At 37.2% G+C, this 22,472-nt stretch overlaps 1 pseudogene; it reads right to left on the bottom strand.

Annotated features, from left to right (window-relative positions):
* LOC117406733 (propionyl-CoA carboxylase alpha chain, mitochondrial-like) overlaps nt 1–22,472 on the bottom strand; it is a 169,988-nt pseudogene that overhangs the window by 128,603 nt on the left and 18,913 nt on the right.

Below are 22,472 nucleotides of genomic sequence, written 5' to 3'. Positions count from 1 at the left end.
TGAATATGCAAAGCAACTAAATTCAGACTTGACTGGTAAAGTTGGTAGCTGCTCATGCAAATGGTGTTGCCACCTTTGAACTGTGATTACAGAAGGAAGTGAGTGGGTGTTCTTAAGAGGAGGATCTATTAGCTTAATAATGTCAGTCCTGCAATAGTACTGAGAAACAGGCAGGCAGAGTAACCTAACTGAAGACACTAGCTAGGATGCACATCAGTCCTGACTGGAATATTCCTTCAATTCAGACCTAGTGTGCTAACCAACCACCTATCAGGGATTTTAAGTCAACACTACCTTTTGAACAGCCGTTGTTAATCAGCTGCCACGTGAAATTCTCATCAGATAGTAAAATCGCAGGTATTGTTGGCATGTTGACTGATAAAAGGTGTCATTTCAGTGTCCAACCGAAGGCTCTCGGGGTTTGTCAGTAAGTGCTAAAGAGAAAGGGGTCAGCTTCTGGAGAATTCCTCAGCTGCATCATTTGTAGATTGTCTTTAACTCATCACCACTCCAGGGGCTGCTGATGAGCCTCTTTAATTAGGTGCTGCTGTGGTCTGGTGTTTGTTTTGACATGTCTGCAATGGGAACTTGACCAGTAGTAGCATTCCCCTCTGTGAACACTGTTATAAAGAAAGCAAAAACTAAATATTTATTTTCCTTTTTCGGTGGTTAAGTTTCTTGAGAAAAATCCAATTAGGGTATTTCCAAGCATCCCCGCTGCATATACGTTATCCATGCAGACCAGAGATAACTAACTTAATTAAGGCTAGCCTCTTCTCTTAAACGGTTTTGAATTTTTAAATGAAAAAATCTAGATAAGATTAGATAGCAAATGCAAATGGGAGCTCTTTATCTTTAAATTGCACTAAATTGTTTTTCCAAATAGTGTGATGTGGTGCTTCTTCACCACCCACTTTTTACACGGTCTGCTTGGAAAGGGCCTAATGAAGGCAGAGGGAAGAAAAAAAAAAAAAGTAAAGCTGGGAAAAGGGACCATCTGGGAGAGCTGGCTCTGCATAAACAGAAACAAACAGGAGTGAATGGCATTCCAGTGATTTCACAAACATGTGAAGCAACGCTAGCTGTTTGGTCTAATGGCACCTTCTCCAAAGAGTGTAAACAAAAACAACATGCCTGCTGGGCTCTGTTTACGCCAGTCGTCTGCCTCTTACAGCCCCCAGGACCACCCCAAACACTTCCCATCTTTCAGGCCCTTTCAACTTTTTTGTTGGTAGAATGTAATGAATTATTATTATTAAAAAAAAAAGTGACAGCCATTGTTTCACTGAGACTTCTCTACAATAGTTCATGCTGCATAAGCCATAACTCAGCATCACAGTTTCTGTATGAATTTACTGCAGTTCAGAAAGGGATAGATTGTTAAAAAACACATATTGTGCCTATTTAATTATGATATATAAAAGGTAATTTTATCATTTTAAATAAATAAATAAATAAATAAATGCATGCCAATTGTCCATAAGCAGTGTGGCATTTTTGTGTTATGCTCTGAAAAAACAGTTCCTCCTGTCCAAGGTATTAACATATCAGTTCTCCTGGTTTTACATCAAGATTCTTGTCCTAGCAGATTGTTAGACCCAGACTAATGTTTTAACCAGATATCTTTGTTACTGTTGTCAGTTTTGCTGCATATGGACCATTTAGAAATTATTATTGTATTTCATAAGAAGAATAAATACTTGAATGCAAATCCCTGGACATGTTATCCTTAAAAGAAATTAAGAAATAAAGATGTTTAAGTGTGAGAATTGCTAACACTATTATGTTTTGCCGCCTCTCTATGTGATCTCTCTTCACTGTCAAGGAGCAGTGGTGGTGATGGAAGCTGGGTAACTGCAGTATTTTTTCATGACTTGATTTTTGGACAGGGTCTCACCTGGTCTCTTCATCATTGCAGGCTATCCTCATGCCTTTCCCACCACCACCTGCTGAGGCCTTGATCATGATGGGGTAGCCTATCAGTGGGGAACAATTAGACAGAAGTTCAGACTTTGATCATTTGGTCATGTGAACATGACAGCTGACCATATGTCCAATATAATACTGAAGACAATAACCGGTTATTAAAAAGCCATTTGAAAATACAGTTCCCAGAAAAAGAAAAACAGGGCAATAGGAGCCTGTGCATTTCACTAATACCTCAGCTCTAATCATTCATCCTGTAACACAAGTATAATTCTATACTTGCATATCCATGCTTCACTTCGGTCTACTTTTTTTATACTAGATCCAGAAAAAAAAAATCATTAAAAAATTAATTAGATCATTGGTGGTATTCTGAAACACATTCTACTTGTGTTGGGGCTGTAGTTGGAGGACTGTCCTGCTACTGGGAAAAATCAGAAAATGTTCGATTTTAAGTCTACTCGAGTTTCATGTTCTGTTTTTTTGCCAGTACAGAGGAAGTGTATCACAGAAAACTTGAGCTGTTAAGACATCATCAAATAATAAGTAATAGCAGTGCTGAAAAGGTAATTGGATTTACCTGACAAGGTCTCCACAAAGAAAGGTTATAGCACTGCCACAACTAAAACTGGGAACCTACCAATTTCCCTTGCAATTCTGACAGCTTCATCCACATCCTGTAAAAGCAGGAAATGAGAGTCAACATTAATCCCACCAGCCCTTGCACATTGTCCTCAGGGTAGTCATATATTGCACTACTGTCTCCTTAGATTTATTTATGCTTTGATTTTACAACCTTCTGACCCTTTTCATTCAGAGCAATGTAAAATGAATGCCATCAGTGGCAAGGTAGACAATGTCATTATAGTTTTACAATGACATTCAAAGAAAACTAAAACAAAAAAAAAATCAGCTGACTCGAATCCCTGGAAAAAATGCTGAACGATTTTGACAGGAGCAATTTAATAGCAGGATTTTAGGATTTTTACAATCAATAATGGACCGTAAATTAGGTCATTAAAGTTTGATCACTGCCAACTTGTTCCTGTCTGCCTGGAAAGGTTTGTGGGGATGCTGTACTGGTACCCGTCAGCAGAGGGAGTTCATTCTCTATTGTTTTAACTTTTTTTAATGTTGATCTGAAACACAAACAGCTGCTAGGATGAAAACAAACAAATCAAGTGAACAAGATGAAGCACCAGCTTCTTTAAGGGGATCCAACTGACTGTTTCAGTCCAATTGCATATTATCCTAAATAAGCTACATTTTTGACTAAATGGTTTTATTATTAAAAAACATTGGTGTGTGTGTAAAGCTAAAAGTTCTGCATCACCTAGAATTTTTGGATTGAGACATAATATAAAATATATATATATATGAAAATAATTTAGATATTTTATTTAACATCATGTAATCAAAGAAACTACTAAATGATTTTGCAAAAGTCTACCGGAAACCATAATTGTAGTACAGTATTTCATGTTAGATTTCAAAATGTCACATTTTTCCACAAGTATGTGGAAAACTACAAAGTGTTATGTAATTAAATATGTTAACATTATTCAGCAGGTTTCATTCAACTTAATGAAGCAAATTAGTTAATTCTATATGGTGATGCAAAACGTATGGCCATAGCTGTAAGTTAAACACATTTATTTTGTGTGCATGTGTATTTAGTCGAAAATGTATTTGCCCAGGTGGCAGTGTGTAATTCTTTTCTGTTGTTTCTTAAGGTTTTGCAAATGATAATACATTATTTAAGCTTTGTACATATTGCAGATTTTATTAGTGAGTACAATATGAAACTAAAGAAATATGGACCAATTTTTTTGTTTTTAACTGGTGCACATAATATACATGAATGTGTATTAAAACTATGTTTGTGTGTGTCTAAACACATATGCATACATATACTGTATTACATTATAACTGGGAAGCTATAAATGTTTCTGAAAAAGAACCAATATAACAGACTGCCTATTATATATCTTACAACATATTGTAAGTTATTGTTGAGAGATCTAGTTAAAAAAAAAAAAGCAGGTAAAAAGTTGGAAAGGATTATGGAAGGGAGTAATTTCTAGAAACTGCCAGCTGGTAAGTGTGTCGAAAGCTACAGGGGCTGACTTACGAACATTAAAATGAAACCTGATAGGCTTTAAAATTTCTGTGACAATCCATTCTGAAAGCTGTGTGAGATAGAAAGAGGTTTTTCATTTTTTTTTTTTTTTTTTTTTCAAACAGAAGACAATTCTAATAACTGGTTCAGGGGGATCCTTCAGTTACCTACTAATCATGACTAATATTAAAAACAAAAACATCTTAAAATAGGAGGTTTCAATACTCGGTTACGACACTTAAAAAAACCCCAGAAAAAACGGGGGCTGCCGGGGGAAGTTGGCAGAAAATGTCATTTCCTTTCATTAACTTGTCTGCTCCACAAAACAGTGCTTGTTAAGTTCAAAGTACTCTAGAAAGCAATATCAGTTTTGAGTCTTTTTTCTTTTTTTTTAGCATAATAGCCACATCTGCTAATGAGATTTTCCAAACGGTAATCTGGTTTATACAGAAGACCTACACTGGTGAAGTTTATATTTTATTGTTTCATTTCAGCTACCATGGTTTTGCACCCTAGCCATGTTTTTTTCTTCTCCTTTTATTTGCTCTGAAGGATGTAAATGCATGGAAAGGGTAATTTAGGAATGTTAGTGGTTTCCACACATTGGTATTGCTGGTCCTTTGTTCCTGTCTGTGACAGTTATGCGAGAATACTTCCCTTTAATAGCTACTCAGTCAGGAAGTGTTAAAGCTGCCAAATGCAGACAATTAGGGTCTCTTGAACAAAATATATGAGGAGTGATGACTGATAAAGCCCTGCTATTAATGTGAACTGGGAGACTTTTTTTCTTGCAAATCATACCTTATTTTGGCAGAGTGGGCTGTTAAATCAGCTTTCCCCATCCTTGATTGCTCACCTATTTAACACCAGCCCACCCCTGATTCCAAACCTCTTAGCAAAAGGAACTGACGATATAAAAGGACAATACATTCCTTTCTGAGGCTATCAAAACAAATGCCTGTCGAGAAGACAAACCTTGTAAAATACTAATGGAATAATCTATTCATTTTTTTTTTCTTTTTAAATGACACAATGATTTTTACAGTTTTTTTCTCAATTAATGATCAAACAATTGCCACCTACAAAAAAAAGTAAGCCAACATGGAGAAACATGGAGAATTAAATGGAAGTTTGTAATGATTTAAGTATTTTTTTTTTTAATTTCCATTAAACATAGAATTTAAATTTTGATGCTGAAAAACAAAACCATTTTCTGTGAAGGCCTAGCTGTTTAAGATCTATAAGAGCCACAGTATCTTCTCACCTTGACCACCCCATCAAAGCCAGGGATGGTGTTGACCTTAGCATTCTTGGCTATTAATTTGCTCTCAATCTTGTCTCCCATTGCTTGAATAGCATGTGTGTCAGGTCCAATGAAGGTGACACCTTCTGCTGCCTGTGGAGATAATGAAGGCTTTAATTTTACAACAGAAACATATTAGATGGCAGCTGTGCATTCACACTTGCAAGAAAGCATCACAATAATTGTTTATAATACCCCATTCCCCCTTTTATACACACATGGAGACAAAATTATATCATTGTCAGTATCATTTTACTAGGTCAGCTTTCCATTTGATTAAACACAGGCCTGCAAAAGCAAGGTTTTCATTCATTTACATGTGAAGCCATAAATATACACACATTCTGCTGTCATTATGTTCTGCTTAGCAACATTATTCTTCACATAAGTATGAATGAGAATTCTCAGCAGCAATCAATTTAATATTGGGAAGGGTACACAACTTACACAACACTGAAAATATGAAGTCTGCATCTCAAATGGTTTAAGAGATATTAGCAGTATCTGCATCAGTGGGTTAACAAAACATATAGGCCTCACTGGGATGCTAAATGAAGCACATTATAACACTGTAACCTGTGTAAACTTCAGTCATTTCTCCTTCTAGATTTACTGTTTATAATAATCAGCGAGGGTTAAACGTGAAAAGGAATTTCCTTCGTGCTGAATAGTTATACAGTATGTAATGTATTTAAGTCACTAAACCTAAATAAAAGTTCCCATGTGCACCTATGCCTTTACTTCAGCCCCTACCACTGAAACCAGCATCAGTTTTTACATGATAAAAGGAACTAATCCCCAAATCTTTTGTGCTTTCTTGCCCATACCTTCGGGCAATGCGGCACACAAAATGCATTTGCATCCTTAAACTGTACAAACTGTGAATAAGCCTTTTAGCTGTAAATGTAATTACATCTACATTTCCAGAGGAGAACAGAAGGTTAAACAGCCTCCTCAGATTCATGGTAACATCTCTTTTCTTGCACCATCAACGGCACAATGAGGCAGGAATGCATGTGATCTAACAGCCCATCTTATCTCTTCAAGACGGTGAAATTGGCAGTGGAAATGGATATAGCTGCTGATTACATGTAGATAAAGGGACAAAACAGAAATGGTGGTCACTTACTTAACCCCAGCAACTTTAATCTCAGCCTTCCCTTTCTAAGAGAAATCAGAAATCATTTGCAGTGTTGAATAGATCTGTGTATGTATCAACACAGCCAGTTCAAAGGAGAGCTGATTACAAATGCTAGCATTTGCAATGGTAAAACAGTACTTCTCATCCCCCCCAAAAAAGGATGAAATAATGTATGATTATTATTTTTAAAAAATCTACACTGATCTTTTATTGTTATTGGTGTTGGGAGGCACCTTTAACATTTAGAGTAGTTTTATGTACAGAGACTTCCTTCTTTATCCACTGTGTCCACTGACACTGCCTCATCAGAAGTTACAATGAGGGAATCTTTTGCCAACATATGTCTCTATGGTTACATAGCAAAATATGAGCAAGGAACATTATATAAATAAAATACAAAAATAAATAAATACACACAGTGGGAGCAGTGTGGAGTAGTGGTTAGGGCTCTGGACTCTTGACCGGAGGGTCGTGGGTTCAATCCCTGGTGGGGGACACTGCTGCTGTACCCTTGAGCAAGGTACTTTACCTAGATTGCTCCAGTAAAAACCCAACTGTATGGGTAACTATATGTAAAAAAAAAAAAAAAGTGATATCTGTATAACGTGATATCTTGTAACAATTGTAATTTGCCCTGGATAAGGGCGTCTGCTAAGAAATAAATAAATTATATATATATATATATATATATACAGTATATATATATAAAACCATTAGCCAAACGACTTATGCAATACAAAATCATTGAAAAAATTATCTTAATAACCAACAAAATGACTTATTTCCTTTTTTTTTTTTTTACCCAGCTAAATTAATGGGCTACACTACAAAGACATCACTGAAGGAATTTACAATTACCAAATAATCAAATAGAAAAAGGAAATGTTTGACATACCTTATTTTATGTTGGTTACTTGCTTTCCATAGAATAGGTTAATTAAATTGATCGATTAAATTGATATATTTACTTAATTACATTTCTCTGACAAAAAACTGGCAATGACCAACTAAAGCTCGGGAGAAGATTCTCTGTTTATTTGTGAAAGCTTATTAAAAATTACTGTCTTTCAACTTATATGTGCCCATTAAAAAAACAGCTTCTAACTTAAAAAAAGACCAGTTTTCATTACGTCTGTGTATACCATTAATACCAAAGGCAAGTCTAAGTGGTTTTACCGCCTAACCACATCGCTTTAGGATTTATAATTGGCTTCTTCCACTTCATGTTACACAGCAACAGTACCCCACACTACCCACCAATTCCCTTTCATCTGTACAGAATTACATTAGTGCAGCTGTGTAGTACACAGACTTAAACACAGATTGGGTTAAGTATGGTATGTATAATTAGATTGTAATAAATTTGTGTTGCAACAGTATTTTAAAGTATCTACTGAAACAAAAAAAATGGCACTAATTTGTGCGTTTGTTTTCCTGCCTTCTGTTACAGGCAGTGACCACTAGTCTAGTCATTTTCAAAGGCTTTCATTACTGTTACTATAGTAGTAGTTGTTGTTGTAGTAGTAATAGTAGCCATAGTAACAGTATTAGCAGTAAAAGCAGGATACCAGAGATGGCCTGTTATCATTTAAGCATTCTTGAGACTTACTTTTAATTCTGTCTATCCATTCTTTCTATTGTTTTCACCTGAGCAAGCCTTTTCTCCTCTGGAGGCGGGCTAAAATCTGGCTTCGTTCACAAGTGAAATGAGTTTTGGGATTCAGACAGAAAAGCTCCCTCAAACCCTGAGTGTTGTCCCATCAGATTTTAGCCAGCTTACGGAATAAAGCAGGGAATAATCATGTGTTCACAAAAATACAATACTGTGCCATTGGTATTCAAACATTCTTTACAGTTCACAATTTTGTTCATTAACTAACATAAACTGTCTATTGGAGGTGAAATGTGCTACACTACAGCAATTCATATTTGTTGTTTTTCTAGTGCTGCTTGAAAAAAATCTACTGCACAAGTGATGATATAAATATTGAAATCACTTTTTGGGGAGAAACAAACGGTGATTCCAAAACAGAAAATTAATTCCATGACAACTTCTGCTGTTTGACAAAACAAATAAATTCTTATGACTGGAATATGAGGTAACAAAGCAGCACATAAAACAAAGACATAAACACATCTAAATGTTTTGTTTTTAGTATGTTATGTGTCATGATCGAGAGTTTAAAGTGATGGGGCTCATCAATAACACCTCAAAAGAAAGGTCTCCTAGTCTTAACCTGTCCCAGTTTCATTTTTAGTGCACAAGGAAGGTGAACCAGTTGAAGAGAGCACATCTTGCATACCTAACAATCCACAAAGGGGGAGAAAAAATTATTAAGCTATTTACACATTTGCAACAAGCATCGACAACTAGTTCACCACTTTGGACACCATGCTCTTGTGCAATGTCTCGAATACAGCCACCGCCAACTCCTGATCAACCTTTACCATATCGGTGTCAGGCCAAATTCTGCCCCTGCTGAATTTTGCACTACTTTGAGATAAGCGTGTGCGTGAGTGTTTCGTTGAAGTTTGTCCGTGTGGTTACGTAAGCTATTAATGTATTTATCGACGTGGTTTAGTGTGAACTTTCAGTATTACAAATTAAAAGCTTTCATACAGCTCAGATCATACTGCCCTCGTTTCTGTCAACTGCTATTGGCCAGCATTAACATCAGTATAATCACTGCATGTTGATTGGCCAAGCTTTAATTCTGATCAGATATAATTTGGCATGCATCACAAATCTCCGCCTATTTCACTTTGTTTCACTCAGTGCTCATTGGTTGATCAACTTTAGTTGTGCGACGTGAAAACAGTGGTAAGGAGTAATACTATGTTCTTTAGTGCGGAGAAACTATTTTGAACAAACATTGCTCCACATATATTGTAAGGCAAAAATCCACATCTGTGTCTGCCATAAATTACATTGTTAATAGATACTAGAAATACATAGGCCCATCAAAAAGTGTTTTGCCTTGCACCGATTCACCACCTTGCCACAATCTGCGCAAGTGATGGCACAACTTGCAATGTACAGTACAGTGATCAACGTTTTAATTTGATGTGATCCATTTATTTTTTGAAGAGTTTATTTAAGTTAAATTTGACAGCTTTCACTTGCATGTACAGCTAAAAATGTAATACTTTATCAAAATGTGTCTTTTGCCTCTATATTTCTACCTGAAATGCTCACAATGAATATTTAATTCACTGCCCTATTCTTTTGGAATAATCATTTCTTTACATATAATCTTATCAGAACAGCATTGCAAATTGTTATACTTGTTAGAATTAGCTGTGAATAGTGCAGCACGTGATTGGAACAGGAAAATGAAAGTTGTTTTTGTATTTATTTAACTTCAATATGTTAGTAATGTACTTTAGCTTACGTATTGAATTAATGTACCTCAATGTATGTGATTGATTAACCTATAAACTCTGACCTGTTGTCAGGGAAATAAATTAGAAATAGAATCTTGCAAAAACACAATTTTCATCTCCAGTTTATTATTAGAAGGGCCTGGGAATTAAGATTTTTTAAATTAGAAAAACTTTGGCATTATTATAAAAATAAATGAAAAAATTGAGAAGTGCATATTTCTAGATTGTCTTTATTTTGTATATAAAATTAGCACTCCGAGGCCACCAAAATATTTGTCTGAGAACCACTGCTCTACTGCTACTTTTCAGTAGTGTGTGGTTAGAAAGTTTTTCCTGAAGGTTTCACTTCAGCAAGGAACATTTCTAGCCATATTTTTGTTGCTTGAGACACACCATGAGCCAGATTGCAGCAGGGATGAAGAAACATTTGCTCTAATCAACACTTGGGCCGACAGTTCAATCCAAGAAGCTTGGATGGAAGTGTCAGTAACAAACTGCTTCCGGGGCATTGATACGTGTATTGTTTACTTGCGTCTGTCAGTCAGGTCAATCCTGCTTTATCAAAAGCAGTGTGAAATCGCGTACTGACCCACATGACACCGGGTCCTGCCCAGGTAGGTTCTGACCCGGGTAGATCATGTCAGTGTGAAAGGGGCCTTACTTAAATGCCCAAGCAAAGTTTAGTGGCTTCCAGATTTGCCGTCACTGGGTCAGTTAGACAGCACTGTGACTAAAAGGAACTAACAAATGTTAGAGTAAAGTTTCATAACATTAGGGTAAGCAGTTAGATATAAGGTTTTGGAACCCAAGTACTATTGCAACAAAAGTAGTTTTAAATTGACCTGAATTCTGGTATCTCACGAACTTGCACTAAAGAATGTCCATATCAAATTCCATTACAATTCAGTGAGCAGTTGTCAAGACATGACTAAAAATGTAAGTGTGACATTCTGTATATACACGTCTTTGCTCTACTGCTGTTTCCAAGGATAAACACCCCCTGCGAGGTACAATAAGTGAAAATACAACAAACTGTAAACTGACAGGCAGATTTGTTGTTATTTTTAGGACACACTATTACAAGCACAATTTTTTTTTTTCACTGTGTATTATGTACCTAGCTGCTTATGCTATAAAGAAAGAGGGAGTACTGGCATGGTGTAGCCTGCTCCCAGAACTGTGAAAGGATTAGACGATGCCAAGCATCCATGTGTTAGAATCTGGAATTAAGTCTCTGGCTGGAGAACCATGTAAACTATTTCTCATAACCCGATTAATATGATCACTGTTGGATATTTGTTTTCCTTTTTATTTTAATTACACATTTCTTAATATGGTATGCCTGAATAAAACCTTCCCATTTTGGGGTAAACAACATACTCATTAAGATGTTAATTTTCCCAGCAGGAAAATGAAAAGCTGCACAAAAATACCCAGCACTCCATTTATAAGCACACTTACTTAAAACAAAAGGTTTTAATTGTGTTACAGAATGCATGACTTGCAGAAGCACAGCACTGAGTCACACCAGGGGAGAAAATGGCTGTGACTGCACTGCATTTCGATCAAAAATAAACCAGGAGCTGGGGTACTGGGTACATATTTATCAGGTAGGGAAAAAAACTGTTTAAGGTCGATGACTGGCATTTGAAACTGGGTCGGTTTTACAAAGGCATGCTGTTGTTCGACACAAGCCTGAAGATATTCTGTACTTTGTGCAACATCAAATGTGCCAATCCAGCACGCTACATCCCACTCTGAAACTGGCACATATTTGAGTCAATTTTAATACAGTCTGCTTTGAAGGACAACCCAGACAGGTGAACATAAACAATGAATCAACATTGTAACCTCTCCATCTGTCCAGCTGAACAGAGAAGGAAGGATTGTCGCTCAATCCACTGTGTCTCTGCCTGGCCTTGGCACCATTAACAGCCCAGCGCTCACAGTAAGTCTACCTAACCAGGACTGTAATAAACTGATAATTAGAAGTAGATGTTGACGTTTATGACTGTTACTCTGGAACTTACTATTTAGGGCCGGCTGTTTTAGTAAAAAAGAAATGTGTGTTTAGCAATATTGAGCCCAAGGGTAAAAAACAGCTGCTATTCATCATATACTGAAATTAAAGGACAGAAAATAAGTAGACAAATCTATGACTATGACACTATTGCCAAATACTAGCTAAAAACTAGACAATACGACGATTGATAAACAAAATAATATTAAAATCCATATAGCAATAACAAGTTCATGAGCCTGCCAAAATAAAATTAAAACTACAGACTAATGGTGTATGAACACATTATATTTATAACACCATTCTTTAGTAAGGTGTGATGATCACCAATTTCAGACCTACCTTTAGGTTAGACACTCCAAAATCAGAACACATTAGGGTCTGTGAAACCAGAACATTTAAGCAAATTATTATTATTTTTTAAATAGACAATTTTGGAGTTCTACATGAGAAGAATGAATATCAATATTGAGGGCTACTAGCAACAAACTGACTAATTTTTTACTCATGCTGCTTCAAATGTCCATACCATTCAGACAGAGCTGCTAAAAGTTTCTTCCTCAGCCGAGAGGGAGTAGTGGAGCTTCAGGAGTATGTGCTGGGTAATACCTGCCAGTGTATTAGAAGAATGGGAACTATGATGACAACAGCATTTGTAGATTTAATGAGTTTTATTTTCTCCAAGACAATCTGTCACTTCCACTTGGAGGTGAGCACACCTTAGTTTCATGTAACTATTTACATGTGACAAATATAACAGTAGCCCACAGCTCAACTAGTAAACACAAATCTCCCTAAAAAAAAGGCCATGTTTTTTCAGCTCACTGCTGTCAGCGCTAGCCTTAAAATAAAGCTGGAACAAGCTGGTAACAGTCAGGCAGAGGGGAAGAGAAAAAGCCCAAGAGCAAATATTCACAGGGATCCTAATAACAATAATCTGATCCTGGGGTGCTGCAAAGCCCATCAAGCCCTTTGTTTCTTTAGGACTCACTGCATGACAATTAGACGCTGCTTAGCAATGGAGGGGAGGAGGGCAGAGAAACCTGGGAGATTCGGCATTGTTCTGCTCCCGGTGCCTAACACTGCATTTTCACATTAACAGGAAGCCACAGTGGCCCAAAGGAATGTGGGCAGGATGGAATTTTAGAGGTAAATTACAAATAAAGAACGGAATAGCCTACCTGTGACTCTTTTTTAAAAACTTTTCTTTGAGAAGGCTTTGCGTTTTCTTTCTGCTTTTTACAAACATTAATCAAGAGGTCAGCAGGCAACTTCAGTTCTAGAAGAAAAGCCTAGCAGGTGATTTGCCTTTTGATTCTTCTCCTCTGTTTATTCCCCAAACCCATATAATCATCAATCCTAAGGAAAGCTACCCTTAACAAGAGCTGCAAAGCAGACACCTTCAGAGGCAATGCAAACTACACAGCTAATTACAGTAGAGCATTTAGCACTTATAAAATATATACAAATCAGAATAGGCCATTTGGATCCTGTAGGATATGTGTAAGATTCAGAAAGGTGGAATATGAAGAGCAGAGATAAATGTTGAGCAGATAAGTTCACTACATTAAAGTCTAAAATTTCTTGGCTTCAGGACAGTTGATCCTTCACTGACACAGTTTGCTTTATTGATCTTGTTCTTCATAGACTTTAATATAGCAAATCTGTTCAACAGTTATCTCTGTATACAGATCAGCTCAGATTTCAGGGTGTTTAAGATTGAGTCCCTACAGCTAATTATGCCTTTGTAAGATAAACAAACTGGAATAAACAAGGCATGATTTCTAATAAAGCACTGTGTATCAAACACAAGGATAAACTTTTGAAGAATGTATAAGAGACACCAAAAAAATATACTTCAAAAAAAAAAAAAAAAAAAATATATATATATATATATATATATATATATATATATATATATATATATATATATACTAATCTTGCAATAGGCACCATGGTCAGGGTGAATTGTGTGATATCATGGGAGACTTTCTGCATAACCCTGAGTGGCAAGTCACTTAACCTCCCGAGCCTCATTCCGCCCAGCTGTAAAGCTGTCCCCAAGCAGGACCTCACTGGGAATGGAAAGGGGCATCTCTGATGGGTTACTATCCAGGATAAAAAGTGAACTCTCAAGAAGTAGCTGTGTACGGTTATGTATTTTACAGTGGGTTGGCAATATATTCAAACACCCCCTTTGCTAACACTGCACTGATTAGGTTAGAGGCTGCATAAGCAACACCTTCAGAACTGGTGGTAGGTTTACTTTAATACAGTAAAAACATCCTAATAAAATCTCAGGTTAAATTAAACAACCATTAATTCTCAGGTATCATATCCAGGGTTCTCCCCAGGAATTCTGTACAGCCGGGCGGCAGAACATTATAGCGCACTTTTAACAGAAAAATAAACTTGCCTTACCTTAAATATATAATAAGACAAAGAATTTGAATAATGTGTTGTCTTTCATTGACTATATCTATCTATGTTCTACATTTCATTCATTATTGTTTTTTATTATGGTAAATTACCGTGCTTATTTAGGCACTCTGCGATTTGACTGGGGAAAGATAGGGTTATTTAGAGTTAACAAAAAAAATAGTAACCTTTTCACTTCCTTTTCAGCTTAATTATTGAGCTTATTACTTCATTTAAATTGTTTTCTTTATGTTAAGTTTTCAGGGCATTTTATTAATGCACGTCCATTTTTGTTTTTTCGCTGTTCTACATTTTTTGAATGCAACTGTTCATTTTAACCTTTTTTTTTTTTAACACAACAGTACTCACATACATTTGTTGCATGAAACCAGAGTGTAATAATCCAGCACCTCTGCATTTAAGCATTTGTATGTCAGCTGACAAGTGTTCAGCTGATATCCCATCATGCCTTTCTTCTTAAAGGCGTACAGCCTCTATATATGAGTCCCCAATATCTCTCACAAGCATCTGGGTACATATTGTTATGATATCACAACAAAAGGAATATGTTTTTTTTGGTGCATATGTATAGCTGTTATGTAATATATATCACCTTACAGTACAATAATACAACAAAAAATGGACTGAATGATCATACCTGAAAATAATCTGACACCAAAGTTTGGTGCTTCTTTCATTTGTTTGGTGTGCAAGGTAATCAAACATGCAATCTTCAGGTGTGAAAAAGTTCTTGCCCCCCTCCCCAGTTAACTCAACCCAATTAAAGGGATAATTAGGATCAGCTGTCTTTGGTTAACAACCAGGCCTGATTTGGGCTAGCCCTGCCCAATATAAATCTGACTAACTTTGGCCCTTACCATCAGAGTGAAGTTGTCAGCACACAGGTTCTAGAGGCACATCATGCCACGAACAAAAGAAATTACTGAAGACCTCCGGAAAAAAGTTGTTGATGCCTATCAGTCTGGAAAGGGTTACAAAGCCATTTCTAAGGCTCTTATTTTGTCTCCCCAGCGTGACAACCGTCTAGATTGAGCTAAGTAGGGTACATCTCTGGGGACTTCAAGTGGGCACCTTCCATCCTCTGTGTTTCGTCGACTAGCCCACAACACCTCAAGAGGGCTCGACAGTCATTCTGGCATCCCAGCATCACCCCCCTCCGCCCCCACTCAACTCAACCCAGCTTACTTACCCGTACATCAGTGTTTCTTTCTTTCTACTGTGCTTGAGATCCCCAACCAGAATCTTTCTGTCTCAACCACAGCCAGTTGCTGCTCCTCTCTGCTGCTTCAGATAAGTTCTTCACTGTGCAACGCAACTCTTGGCCATTGAATCCAATGTCTCCGAGAAACCGGGTTGTAGAGTGTGCCACAAATCCTTGACAACCCACCTCCACTGGGTAAACCTGGACTCTCCATCCTCGCTGTTCCGCTTCAGTGGCTAGTTGAGCATACGCCTCATCTACAGCATCCTCCCATGGCACTGTTAATTCTACCAGGTGAACAAGGCATGCTGATTCAGACCATAAGACAATATCTGGTGGAAGTTTAGTGGTGGCAATCTCAGGTGGAAAAATAAGCCATTGACCAACATCTGCCAGCATTTTCCAGTCTCTAGCAACTTCCAGTTGTCCTGGGCGATGCTTGGTTTTAACACCTTTTCTTGGCAGTTGCTCTCCTGGGCGGAGGAATGTTGTCTTTTATGCGTAATGTTTTGATGGAACTGGTGGCAACTTATAGGTCATTTTACGTTTGTCTTCCAATGCCAAGGCCAAACATCGCAGCACCTGGTCATGACGACAAGTAAACCGTCCTTGGCTAAGACCCACCTTACATCCTGTCAAAATGTGCCGTAATGTTGCAGGTGATGAACACAAAGGACAGGGATCCTCTCCTAACTAGAGGTTTAGGTTCTGTGGTGATGGGAGAACATCATATGTTGACCTGATGAGGATCCTGATCCTGCTCTGTTCCATTGTCCATAGGTTTTGCCAGCCGATCTTGCGTTGTTCCACACTCTCCCATCTCCCATTCCATTCTCCCTGCTTGGCCTGGGAAACAGCCTTTACGCACCTCATCCTCTCCTCCTGCTTTTGCACCTCATTGACTACCAGCTTCCTCCGTTGAGCTGGGGCTGCCTTGTGCCATGTAGGAGGAGCTGAACTGAGACCAAGACCCCCTCTTCCATGCTGAACTTGCCCCATGATATCACTGATTCGAAGGGCAGCCTTTGCATCTTCCACGGCTTTCTTTGCCGCCCACTTTCTTCCAGTTTTCAACACAGGTGCTGCCTCCCTTACGCATTTGTCGCGTGACTCTACTGATGTCATTTCCAGTCGGACCTTGGGCACTTAAACTCCTCAGTTAGAGCGGAGACTGGTAGCTGCAGTGTTCCTTTACCATAAAGTCCCACTCTGTTGAGGCAGCGTGGAACTCCCAAACATTTCCTGACGTATGAACTGATTAAAGCTTCCAGCTTCTCTACTGTTGTCAAAGCAATCTCGTACACAGTCAGTGGCCACAGCAGCCTCAGCAGCAGACCAAACTGAAAGCATCAGAGTTTTAGTTTGCCCGGTAAAGAGCTGCTGTCTATGCTCTTCAATCCTTCCACTGCTTGTTGTCTTAACTTCTCCCACACAAACTGTGTCCTTTAGATCCCCGTCGTACCATCTCCCAACACTTTTCAGTGGCTTCTCAGACACTGTTGGTACTGCCTCACCATTAATGTAGAACCTTTTATCTACCACTTTTCCTTTAATTATAGAGATGCTCCTTGATTTAGTGGGCTTAAATTGCATTCGTGCCCATTCAATGTTATTGGTTAATTTGCCCAATAACCAATTAGTGCAGGCTACTGTTGAAGTAATGGTTGTCATGTCATCCATGTGTGCTCAAATTCGTGGTAGTCGCATTCCAGAAGCCAAGCGCTCTCCTCCTACTACCCATTTTGATGCCCTAATGATTACTTCCATTGCCATGGTAAAAGCCAGTGGAGAAATGGTGCATCCTGCCATTATTCCAACCTCTAGGCATTGCCATGTAGTGCTGAATTATGAAGTTGAAAAACTAAATTGCAAATCTCCAAAGTAGGCTTTCACAAAATTTGCTATTGGCATCGGTACACTGAAAAAATCAAATGCTGCCCAAAGAAGTTCATGTGTCACTGAACCAAATGCGGTAGCCAAATCCAGGAATGTCACATGGAGCTGCTTCTCCTTTGTAGCTGATTGAATTTGTTGCCAGATCACACTGATGTGTTCTAAGCATCCTGGTTGTACTGAAGTGTCAATGAAGTAGTTCTTTAATAGGTAAGTTAACAATCTCCGAGCAACAACGCTGAAGAAAACCTTGCCTTCTACCTTTAATAGGGAAATAGGGCGAAACTGACTGATGCTTGTAGAATCTTTTTCTTTTGGTATAAAGACTCCACCTGCTCAGCGCCATCCTCTTGGTACAACCTGTTTTTCCCATGCCACTTTTCTCAATTTCCACAGGATTCGTAGAACTCCTGAAGCACTCTTGTACACTCTGTATGGAACTCCATTAGGCCCTGGAGATGAAGACACACTTGTTTTTTTCACAGCTTGCTCTACTTCTTTCCACTTAGGTGCACAGTCCTCCATTTGGTATTCTGGTGGATTGATAGGTGGGTTGTCTGAAGGAATTGACATAGGCATTTTTGAATCTGTATGTGTTTCCTTCAAATATCTCTCCAACTCAAACTTAGATGCTTTTAGTGTGTCATTTTTCTCACTGGTGAAAACTTCTTTAATTAGCCTACTGTAGAATCTGACTTGCAAAGTGCACCAGTTTACCACACATGTCATTAATTATTTATTCAACAGTAGGAAGTGGTTCCCCAGCTAGAACACATTTTTAGTCACAATCAGTACTGCCACAGCTCATAGATCAAGCTGGTTACTGTACTGGAGGACTGAATTAAATCAATTAAACCCCCCAGCCATGCTATCCAAGCCTAACCTATGCTGATTGGCAAGTGCCCACACTTGGGACTTAACCTGCTTCTCCTCTTTTTATATCCAGGAGCTCAAATCTATAAAATGAATCCACAAGTAGTGGCAACCTGCTGCACATCTAATGTAACAGTCAGTGGTCTCATTATTTTAACATAACCTTAACTCTACCAGCACCATACTGAAACAAATCAACTTTATTTGCAGTCAAGGAAAGCAATACAAATTCTATTTCTTTAATCGGTAGTAAAGAAAAACAGTAACTGTGTTATAAATCATTGATTTTAAAAACAGAGGTAATTGTCTGAATTGTGATAAGTGACAAGGTTGTCCAAGCTGTCAGTCTCAATATCTGCATATTCAACTTTTCCCCCCTCACTTATCTTCAGTTTATGTCTGTTGTCATTTTATTATCATTTCTCCGAGGTGATAAGAACTAGGTAATCTGAGATCTAATCTCTATGTTTATTGTAATATGTCAGAGCTCTTTTTTGGGCAATCAGGGACATCCAGATACTACAAGATAAGTCTTTAAATCGCAACCATATTACCCATTGTTTTAAAAAAAAACAAAGTATGATTGAGTAAAACATTAGATTAAAGTGCAACATGCTCAACAGTAGCCAAAGTAAAGCTACTAATTAAAGCCTTCCAGATCCTAATGATTAATATTATACATTTGTATGCAATTTTATTTGTTTCAATTTTTAAGTATATCTAGGCCTTGGAGTTTGTACAATGTTATTGTATTAAAATGTAGTTTAGTTTATGATTTCCACAATAAACTAAACTAAAAATGTACCGACACACTTTTTGTGATTTGTTTTTTAACCAAGTATAGAGCAGCAAAAAAAAAACAACCTTGCAAGGGATTTTTAAGAAACTTGGGCTGTTCTGAGTCAGAAAGCCAGGAAGGCTAACAAAAATATTAGCAAAGTAAGAGATGTTGCAGAAGCCACAGGTTACCAAGCTTCTGGTAATGTTGATCTCTAAACATGGCTTTTAAAAGGGGCTCCCCTAATCTCTTAACATCATTTGATATGTGTTTAAAAACATTCAATGGTACTATGTACTAGTTTGTTTTGATAATAATTACTTTAAAATGACTAGGTGCCATCAATAAGAAGAATATCAATCTGGTAAAATATGAATTGATCACATTGAACTGGCTGTTCAACTGGAAGACCTTAAAAACCAACAAACAGGGTCCAGGATATCCAGATATCTGCCACGCTTGGCTGCTCATGCAGCAGTAATTGCGGGTGGAATAGGGAAACACCCCAGAGGACCCATGCGGCCCTCTGCACTATCCTGATTCAGGCTTCTGGGGAGTCAGCAGTCTTGACCTCAAACACATCCTGTACAGTACTTGCCTCAAATCCCCAAGCACCCCACTGGATAGAGAAAATCATGCACAGCATGGGAGAGGCGCTTCTGTAGATTTTAAGGTCATGCTAATTGCAATTTTCCATGATTAACAATTGCATTATACAGGCACTAAAAGCCCTGTTGAACGTTTCCCCTTTAAACTTTTAATCAAAGACTAAAAAAAAAACAGAAAAGGTAAACAAAGACAGCACACAATTTCCAGAGACAATTTAAAAACATCTGTTTGGGGATTTAAAGGAAAAACGATTACATTAAAACTATTATACTATGGTGGAAATACAATCCAATTTCCTCATCCTGCAATACACTAGGTTTACATTTGCAAACTTTCCTTTCTAAGTTTTATTTAAAAGTTGCATTCCTTTATTTGACATAGCAGTATATAGTTATATATATATATATATATATATATATATATATATATATATATATATATATATATACACACATGCCCTCAGAGACTGGACATATAATTAAAGCCACTGAACAATAAAAACTAACTGTGTGACCAAGCAAACATTATTATACATACTAATAGGTAGGTAGCATGAGAAGTCACACAATTTATCTCACATAATTTCTAGAACCCCATTCTTTATAAGATAAAAAATATAAAAACTAACATACAAAAGGTTAAAGTAAGATTAGCCCCTACTGAATAACCTATTACACAGTTATACAAATAAATGCCCATATATCATGCTTGTTACAATATGCAGTTTAGACAATTCACAGTGTTTCTCTGTAATATATATATGTATTAAAAATAAATATTAGTATTCAGAATTAAAATCTTTCTTTCAATGTATTTAATATCAGGCCTTTCTCTCAAAAAAAGAATGTGTCTTGCGATGAAACACTCTGACATCGACTCCTTCACAGATGATTATTGTAAAAACAAAGAGAACCCATAAGAAAACTTACCAGTCGTCGGGCAAATTCTTTGTTTTATGATAAAAACCCATAGCCTGGATGCACCTTAATGAAAAAGACAAAAAAAGACTTCATTCATTTTTACTGGCTTATACCCAAAATCGCCAAACTAATCAGGGAGAGGGTATTTAAACACCCATTGAGGTACAGTAGGAGAGAAGGAAGTATCAGTGAAAATTGGTGAATGTTTTTCAGAATTCCCAGCCTAGTAGGACAAGATATTAACCCAAAACATCCTGGATGAAGTTTGAATCAAAGGCATACTGATACTAATAGCTTGTATATTGACAGGTTCATCCAATTTAATTTAAGGGGACTTTTTTTTTTGCTTTCTTAAAAGAAAAAGAAAGAAAATAAATAAATAAATAAATAAATAAATAAATAAATAAATACATAAATAATCTTGAGAAGTTGATGATGCTTTTGTCCCGCACTGAAGGTTTTAATCCGTAAAGCACTACAAATGACTCCCTGATTTTCTTTGTTAAATGTTTTCCACATATCCTATAATATACACACCCCTTCAATCCCAACCTATCCAGCACATACACCTGGATTGCAAGTCTTTATGTGAAGCAATTACAAATCAGACTTCTGCTGACACCTACTTCAGCTTCCAAAGGGTTAATGACTAAAAAATAAATGTAACTTGTTCTTTTTTTTTCAAGCAAATTTGGAAATGGATTGGAGCTGTTCCCTGGTGTGAAAGCTGAATCCAGCAGCCACCTGCACGATCAGCCACCAGGGCTGCCAGATGCTACAAAGCCTTTGATTTTTTTCAGTCCCAATTTTGGCCGCATTAAAACTCGTGCGACATGAACTAAAACTGAACAGAAAAAAAACATGTTCTCTCTATTGCTCTCTTTCTTTAAAATCCTGGCTTTCTATGGGGTTGAGATTTGGGTATTTTTAAGCCGTTACTGCATCCCAACGCCAGCACATTCAGACTCACAGCTTGGGCTCCAGTTTTCCTAATGGCCTCCATGATGGCATCAGTGTTGAGGTAGCTTTTGTTGGTGGGAGCTGGGCCAACACAGACAGCCTCGTCCGCCATTTTCACATGGACCTGATGAGACAGAAATAACAGATGCTTGCTGTAAAAAAAAAAAAAATTAAAAAATCTACTGTATTAAACAATCACATCTTAAAAAAAAAACGATATGTTAAAATGTGAACTACCACATTTTAACCTGTAAATGACTTACTAAAAGAGAAAACCTTTACAAGCCTTTTCTTGTTTTACGCTCTCATCCCTCAGCTAGCTTCACTGCAGCGGTTCCCTAATTAAGTGTGTTAGGCTGACAAGGTTGTGTTCTGCTTATTATTTCTTGTGTAAATAAAGTTGCCGGACATAATGATAAAGTGTCCATTACTTGAACTGCAAACAGTAAGTGAATTGATAGAGGGAAACCAAATCTGTTATGTGCGTAACTAACATAGTTTATATATTCATATTGAAGAACCAATATTTGTGTCTGGCTTGGCACCCCAGGAAGATGGGGATAATTAGAGAGAATTGAAAGAAGGGATGCACCAATTCTCCCTGCACAGCATCAGGTCGGAGCTGTGCACAAATTAAGCTGTGTCCAAAGAGTTCAATATCAATTCACTTGAACCAGAAAATATATGATCAATTTAAATGACTCGATCTTCACTATTTGCTTTGTTTTAATTTTGTATTAATGTATGTATTTATAACAAGTAAACTGTAGTTATATATTTTTCTGTTTCCTACATAACAAAATATTGATAATTGTAAGCATTTGGGTTTTTGACCTAATGCAATATTTTAATACTACAATAACGCAGAGAAATGTGCTAGCTTTGTTTGCAGCTTCTATTAAAAAT

Source organism: Acipenser ruthenus, chromosome 8, assembly GCF_902713425.1.
Source record: "Acipenser ruthenus chromosome 8, fAciRut3.2 maternal haplotype, whole genome shotgun sequence".
In the NCBI taxonomy this organism is placed as follows: domain Eukaryota; kingdom Metazoa; phylum Chordata; class Actinopteri; order Acipenseriformes; family Acipenseridae; genus Acipenser; species Acipenser ruthenus.
The sequence above is the reverse complement of the archived record's forward strand: the minus strand, read 5'-3'. Positions and strand labels throughout refer to the sequence as shown.